Genomic DNA, 8,829 nt, shown 5'->3' with positions numbered 1-8,829 from the left:
TGCGCTAATTTATCAGGCAGTTGGATCTGTCTGATCCAAAAAGATCAACTGTGCGCGGTCCGGGCGTGCTCTTTCACGAGTACTCTTTTTGTTTGGTTTCGCTTCCTGTAACGGACTGACCTTAGACCTGCCGCATTCCTGAGCATTGTTTTTCTTCTGGGCGTGGGAGGGTAATGTCTTCCAGCTCCATTTGTTAAAACCGCAGGGTGAGTTAAGTTCAATTCTTCGCAACAGCGGAGACGCGTCCGCATTGGTTGTGCAGCGCTCTGTGCATATTGCGGTCTAATTAACTTCTGCACTTTTATTTATTTCTTCAAGAGAAACTGCTGACTCCTCTGTTTAGAATATAACTGGATTAACATAACATTGCATTCTCTTTAGTTTTCTCTGTTCTGTATGTACTGGAGACTAGAATTAAACGCATCATTTCGACCAAAGGCTAGGAATACGCTTCTGAACCAAATGCGCTCCAAAGTGTCCGGTCCATAATTCTTGAACACGCTGTCAGCTCCTGGCCAGAAAGACACATTTAGTTCAGAGCCCCGAGATGATATTCAGAATGGATTTTTTTATAGATTGATTTTAGTTGCCTCTGCGATGAACTCTTTGTGTAAAGTCTATAATGTCTGCCCATGAGCGCCAGTCAAGGGTATTAATTATAACCTGTGGGCTTCAAATGTTTCAGTCATCTAAAATAATAATAATAATAATAATAATAATAATAATAATAATAATAATAATAATAATAATAATAATAATAATAATAATAATAATAATAATAATAAATAAAATTGTCAAATACGGAAAATATTCCCTTAACGTGACCTCTGTACTAAGAGTTCCTTATGTGAGTTCTGCTCTGCTCTACACATGCGCCACCACAGCACTCTGGTGAGTGACAGCATTGAACTTAATTGTTTCAAAATCACTTTTGAGAGTGTACTCAAAAGTGTACTCTGAAAATACACTTTTTATAAAAGACTCTGAAAAGTGTATATGAAACCATAAAGTTCATTGTCATGTTATTTCCAAAAATCTGACGTCCTGACACGATGCTTCACAAAAGACATATTCTGTATGTACTGTGGTGTCACAGTTCACAAAATAAACATCAGCGAATATACTGTAGTAATAATTTGAACTGCAGCATGAAACCAGTTGTTCAGTGTTCCCTTTTTTAACTTTGAGCCCCTGCCCCTCCAAAGATCTCTGCTCGGCCCTGCTGTCAAAATACGTACATTTTTTATCGCTTTTATTTAGTTGATTTTACAGTAAAATTGTCACAAGGTGCTGAGAGGTGTGCTGCACAAACAGACAAGGGTCAAAACCAAGCTTCTGTCTCAAGAGGAAATTGGTTGTGAATTGACTTTATATAAATAAATTGTACTGAACTGAAGTAAAGAAATTAGTATTAATGACAGAAAAAGTTAAATTAGAGAAACAAAAACAAGCTTTAGTTTCCTTTATTATTCTACTGGTTTGATGTCATGCATACCATGACATCAAACATCATCAGGTTTAATATTTCAAGTATTACCATCAATAACCATTCTGTCTCAGGTAGGTTTCACTGACCCACAGTGAGAGTGAGGAAACGGAAGGACCCAGCAACAAGTAAAATGTTTGTGACATTTTTAATAGATGAAGAAGCAAGACAGATGCAGTAGAAATAAAGAAACATTGGATGTGAGACAGTGTTTTCCTTCTTTCTTTCTTAGTTTCTTTTTTTCTTCTTTTGATTTTTCTTTTTTTCTTTTTTAGAATTCAGAGGAAAAAATGTGTGGCTTTTGAGGCAATGACATGCATTGAAGGAAATTTTGAGCATGTGTTTCTCACAAAAGGAAGGATTGGGCCGGATGAGATTCTCTCTAACCACCACTTATTGGGTCAGTGGTGAACTGACTCCAACAGCTGAACAGTTGAACCAGAGCTCCTCCCAGTGGACAGGTTTGTGTACTGCAAGTCCTATAGACATGCTGCAACTCAGAAGACAAGGAGCTGCTTGAAAGACACATTTACCATAGAATATGCCAGTATTAGTATGTAAAACTGTTACTTTTTAAGGAATATGCATATGTGTACTCAGAGTACAATTCTGTTGTATTCAACACAAATCCCAATGTGTTGACCCAATGCAGATTTTTCTCAGACTGAGTGGATATCAGTAGGATCTGGAATCACAATGGGTTTCTTGCATGGTATCCACTTAGGCTTACAGCTGTATGAAAGATTTACAAAAATGTGTTTTTTCCATATTTGTTAAAACTGTTAACATGATGTGATAGTTTGGTATGAGGTAGATACTGTGTGAAAAAATCAAGCTCCTCCACCTCCAACACATCTAGGTTAATGGATCCAAATTTGTACACTGAATTTTCTTGCATCAGACCTGAAGAGGCATGTAGCAAGGGGCTTACATGCAATGTTCCTCTAATTTTTCATGTGTCTGGGTATACATACAAACTCCCTGAGTATACCTAGGGCCACTTTGAGCAACATCAGATGTGTGCACTGTGGCCACACACCAGTATTACACTTGCTATAAATCTGGGATCATAGCAAGTTGCATGGCTTATATCAGCAATTTCCATTAGTTTGCTTTTAATATAAGTGATTTGTCCCACTTGAAATGAAAAAACAAAAACATTGATGTTCATGAGATGCATAGTGTGTTTTATGTAAGAGTCCTGCTTTGGCAAGGAGGAGGGTCCTGGTCTGGAGGAAATGAGACATTACACTTTTCAAACACAACTTTTTGTTCACATTAAAACATTCACGTTTTGCACAATGAAACGTGCTGTAGCTTGTGATACAAAATAAATTCTTCAGTCTTCGTCTGTAAAATATTTAATTACAAATTTTTTTCATGTCTGTCCTTCTCACTACTCAGATTGATGGCGCAGTCTGCTTCTTGCGTTGACTTTTTGCGCATCAGCTGGTCCAAATGTGCCACTTCAAGACGATTTCTGGATGCTGTTTTGATACGATTCATTAAACTAAATCCTCTTCACAATCAGCAATAGATACTTGAAATGTAGCACAAATGTCCACGAGCTGTGAGATCTCCTTTAGCGCTTCACATTTAAGTGCTGCAGCTACCATATCCGAGAATGTGCTGATACTGGGTGATACAAGTCATGGCAGGCAGGAATGCTGGCAGTGAGATGTTAGAAAGCTTTTAAGCTGCATGTTGGCATCATATGCAGCACATTCCCAGTTCTACCACAAGGCAGAGGTTTGCCTCTGGAATCTGGTTTATTGACTGAACTCTGAACTAATGGAGATGTTTAAATGAGTAGTTTATTTCTACAAGTAGGAATCACGCTGTTGATTGCAAACTATGATCATAAATTGAAACTTGATGTAAAACAGTGATAAATTAGTAAAATAACTTTCAACTTTTATGCCTCTCAGCCCATTCATTTGTTGGAAGAGGACTTGCTGCTTGTTTGTGAAACAGACACCTCGCTGGTGTCAGAGAACCAGCTCTGTGTCACTGCTGTCCAATCCCTCCTTCCTCTCTGCAGCCAGCTTTCTTGCCTGCCTGATGGCCTGCACAGCAGCCACCACATTCTTTCTTTTGCTTCGCCTCTTAATTGGCACTTGAGACTCCTGTTCCATCACATTCTTGGTTTCACCCTGTCTCTCTCCACACCAGCTCCCAAAAATTACTCTGCACTGTTCTTTCCAGAACCTTCATTCTATCCAACCACCTGCACCTGTCCTTTCCCTCCCTCAGACTCCAGGATTTCCACACACTGAGTCAATACATTCTCGCTCCCAACTTGTTATATATGGACATTTGGTCGGTTCCCTTTGCTTCACGTGTTGATGTATCGAGTACCCTCTTCTCGTCAGTAATTGACGTTCAGCTTTTGCTCACTTGAATGCTATAGCTATAGAGGATGAGTCTATTCAAATTTTTGAAAGGCATAAAAAGTGCTACAATCCAAGCATAGTTGATGTATTTGTATGTTTTTAACAATATTGTTCATTTTACTTCAGCTTTAAAATATACTGAGGATTCTGAATGCATGGTGTTATTTTATCTTCATTTCTGTTCATTTTTAGTCAACAGATGCATGGCTACTTTAATATGGTAGAATTACATCAGCCTCACTGATGTCATCATAACATCCATCCATCCATCCATCCATCCATCCATCCATCCATCCATCCATCCATCCATCCATCCATCCATCCATCCATCCATCCATCCATCCATTTTCTGTTCACCCTTGTCCCTAATGGGGTCGGGAGGGTTGCTGGTGCCTATCTCCAGCTACGTTCCGGGCGAGAGGCGGTGTCACCCTGGACAGATCGCCAGTCTGTCGCAGGACAACACAGAGACAGACAGGACACACAACCATTCACACACACACTCATACCTAGGGAGAATTTAGAGAGACCAATTAACCTGACAGTCATGTTTTTGGACTGTGGGAGGAAGACGGAGAACCCGGAGAGAACCCACCATGCACAGGGAGAACATGGAAACCATCGTAACATCATGATTGTAAAAAATAAAAATAAAAAAAGTTCTACAAATTTGATGATTTACTGGGATTTTGCACCAACATAATAGACAAATAGAATTGTATGTACATTATAAAATGTAAAACATACAAATTCTATTTACACTGATACTTTTCTTCTTAACAAATGTTCAGAAATTTTTCAGGTATTTTTCACATTAACATTTATCTTCACTTTTTTACCTAAAGAATTTTTTCAGATGTAATCTTTAACTAATGTAGACACACATTTTGCTACTGTTGTTTCTGGCACTTCATATTTCTTAACATGAAGTTAAAAAAATGTAGAAGCCTAAATTCAGTTTTTTGTTCATTCAGACTTTAGGATAAGTTATGTTTATATTTCTTATTATAATTTGTTTATTTGGATAAAAATGATAACTAGTTAAATCTGTATTGCATAGTAATTTGTTGTATTTGACTACACTGAAGTCTTGTAAATTTGCATAACTAATTGGAGTTAAAGATTTGTAGGGTGTGGCTAGCCAGAAGCAGTTGGGCAGTTGGAGTGGAGCCACACAGTTTTTTGACCTCTCTCTACCTCTCTCACTCTTTCATTTTAGATTTTCTTGTTTCTTTATTTTTTGTGGAAGGAAAACCTTTGTACCGTTTTTTATTTCTGGAGTAAAAACCGTTCAACTATATTAAGAGGATCGAGTCTTTTTTTTGGTTGTTTTGTCGTCGTCATCAAGTGGACTAAAGAGAAAGACGAAGAGCGTCAAGCTTATGGCTTCATTATTTAGGAACCTACAAAAAACATGAGCGTCATGTTCATTTCTTTCAACAGGGTGTTTCTTACACAATTATCTATCCACCACAACAAATTATCTATCCCCCAATTTTCCTTCAACAAACTATAGGCTATTGTTTTATATGATAAATCATGTAACCATGGTAACAATAATCACCACACCAGTTGAGCAAAAGAACATCCCCAAAAGAAATGTCTAACCATCATCATCTCCACAGTTTGATCTACATTGAGTGCAATTTCTCTGTTACAAAGAAGCTCTTATAGGTAATCATTCATTTACTAATTGGATGCTAAGTCTTTATTAGAAAAATGCATATCATTGACATTTTTCTTGTTTTCACACAATAATAATAATAATAATAATAATAATAATAATAATAATAATAATAATAATAATAATAATAATAATAATAATAATAATAATAATAATAATAATAATAATAATAATAATGGGCTGCACAGTGGCGCAGTTGGTAGAGCTGTTGCCTTGCAGCAAGAAGGTCCTGGGTTCGATTCCCGGTCCGGGGTCTTTCTGCATGGAGTTTGCATGTTCTCCCTGTGCATGGTGGGTTCTCTCCGGGTTCTCCAGCTTCCTCCCACAGACCAAAAACATGACTGTCAGGTTAATTGGTCTCTCTAAATTCTCCCTAGGTGTGAGTGTGTGTGTGAATGGTTGTTTGTCTTGTGTGTCTCTGTGTTGCCCTGCGACAGACTGGCGACCTGTCCAGGGTGACCCCGCCTCTCGCCCAGAACGCAGCTGGAGATAGGCACCAGCAACCCTCCTGACCCCATTAGGGACAAAGGGTGTTTAGAAAATGGATGGATGGATGGATAATAATAATAATAATAATAATAATAATAATAATAATAATAATAATAATAATAATAATAATAATAATAATAATAATAATAATAATAATAATAAAATAAGGACAGATTCCAAAAAATCCACAAAGAAGATGGCGCTGATGCCTGTGGTAAATACTTTATTTATTTATTACAAATCTTACAATCATGCATACTAAATTATTCAAGTATCTTGATTAACTTGCAGTCAAAGATTATACTAAAAAATGAAAGAAAAACAAAGGGATTACAGAACGATATGGAGCCACAGGGGCGCTGCCAAGAATCTTGGGCCCCCTGACAAAAAATGTAATTGGGGCCCCCCACGCAGCTGCTGTTACAATTTTTGAGTCTATCTGACCTATCAAAAGTGTCACAATTTTAAAGGCTTGCAACTGTCTTGCTTTCTTTGGTCCTCTCCTGGCATAAATAGCACAATATTTACTGCTCATGAATTTAACATTCAACAGTCTGCATACAGTATGCAAGTAGGTTGCTTAAATGTTTTCTATTAGTTTTAGATTACTGAAATGTCTCTACCCATGAACAACAGTCATAGACAACATGCAAAATATACTTGAAGCAATCCAGACTTCTCAAAAAATGCAATGTAGTTGCATTTTATTCAAGCTGCAGTATATAACTTTAATAAAAAAATATGTTTTCTCCATATTTGTTAAAGCTGTCACCATGTCTTGACAGTTTGTTATCAGACAGATAATCTGTGAAAACAATCAATCTCTTTCACCTCCTCCCTGAGCTACTATTACTGGCTAAAGTAATGCAATGTTCTGACCAAAACAACCAATCAGAACCAGGAGGAGGGTCTTAGTGCTGTCAATCTACTTCATTCAGTCACTGCTAAATGTGCTAATGGTGGAGACAACTTCCAATTACAGAAAAATCGTTTATCTGCCTCTTTGGTAGCAATGATAACCAAACTAAGCATTTACAACAGGCTATGCTAGCTGCAGCATAGCACAGAGCGAGGGGAGAAAGGATGAGCAGCACATTAGATTGTGATTGACAGCACTAAAACTCTCCTGGCACTGATTGGTTGTTTCTAGCACGTTTAGAAAGCAGAGAAAATAGATTTTTCACAGATTATCTCTCATATCATACTGTCACAACATAATGACAGTTTTAACAAATATGTGAAAAAAGCCCAGATATTTTTTTATAAAAGTTACATACTGCAGCTTTAATTTCAGTCAGGAGAGGACAGGTTAGGAGGGATGTGGGTTAGAACTGCTGCTGACTGACTCATCTGTTGTTAAGTGGTAAACAGGTACAGGGACAAGTTAAATATATAAATATCTTGGTAATTTTTTTCCTTAATTCATTAGATGCTAGTGAAATGGAGGGAAACAGTAGTCTGTAGCTAAACTAACAATGCTAAATGGTTGATAATCTCAAACAGTCTACCCATCTCTCTTGGAGAAAAACTGGGTTATAAATTGACACTCTTGCCTTTTTATCTCTCTATTTATTTTATTTTTTATTTTTGTGAAGGTTGTGGTGAGAAAGAATATGTATAATTGTAAAACATGAGCCTGAAAGGAGACACTAAGACGAATGGTTAGAAGGACAGCACAGGAATTTAGTCTTAAAGGGATATTGAGAAATGAAGGAAGCATAGTGGATATTTACAGATTAAGGAAAGCATTATTTAGTTATCTTCAGAATACCAAATAAAAAAAATAGAATTTAATGGCTGAAAGTAGTGTTGCTTACACCCATGTACAGTAGGTGGCGGTGTGCACCTCAAAGTTGCTTGCCAACCGCCATAAAAAAGAAGAAGAAGAAGAAGAACGTCATCAGCGTAAGAGAGTTTTAAATGTAATGAGGTGTTTGGTGGGAAGTGAATGGGGTGCTGAGAGGAAGGCATTGAAATCAATATATACTGGGTTAATAAGGTCTGTATTTGATTATGGAAGTATTGTATTTGTATTTGGATCAGCATCAGAAACACTATTAAAAAATTTGATAGTATTCAGTATCAAGCCTTGAGGTTATGTACAGGAGCAGTTAGAACAACTCAACTTCAGCTTTGCTAATAGAAATGGGAGAGATGCCACTTAATCTCAGACGATTACAGTTAAAGACCAATTATTGGTGTAATTTAAAGGGCCATGATGGAAATCATCCATATCAAGAAATTTTAAAATCTAGTTGGGAAAAAGAAAAGAAGAAATTAAATTCTGTTGGATGGGAGATAGAAAATATTATAAAAGATTTTGGTTTATCTGATATAAACAGTCAAACAGTTCCTCTTTCGCCAGTTTACCCGTCTCTATTTCATAATAATGTTGTTGATTTAACTTTGTTGGAGAAAAGGAAAGGAGAAAACATTTCAGATCCATATTTGGTTCAATCATATTTAGATAATAAGTACTATGGATATGTCCAAGTTTTAACAGATGCGTCTAAAAACTCAAGTAGCAATAATGGGGTATCTTTCATTGTTCCAGAATTCAGAGTTAAAAAATGTAAAAGAATTACTGATGGAGTATCAGTTTATACCGGAGAGATGATGGGAATTATTTTAGCTTTAGGATGGATTGAGGAAGTCCGTCCATTAAGAAGCATAGTATGCTCTGATTCAAGTTCTTCATTATGTTCATTGAAAAATAATCACGCTATTAGTAGACCGGATCTTTTATTAGAAATTCAGTTAATAACTTATAGAATTCA

This window comes from Gambusia affinis, linkage group LG11, assembly GCF_019740435.1.
Source record: "Gambusia affinis linkage group LG11, SWU_Gaff_1.0, whole genome shotgun sequence".
Classification (NCBI taxonomy): Eukaryota; Metazoa; Chordata; class Actinopteri; order Cyprinodontiformes; family Poeciliidae; genus Gambusia; species Gambusia affinis.
This window is presented reverse-complemented; position numbering follows the sequence as displayed.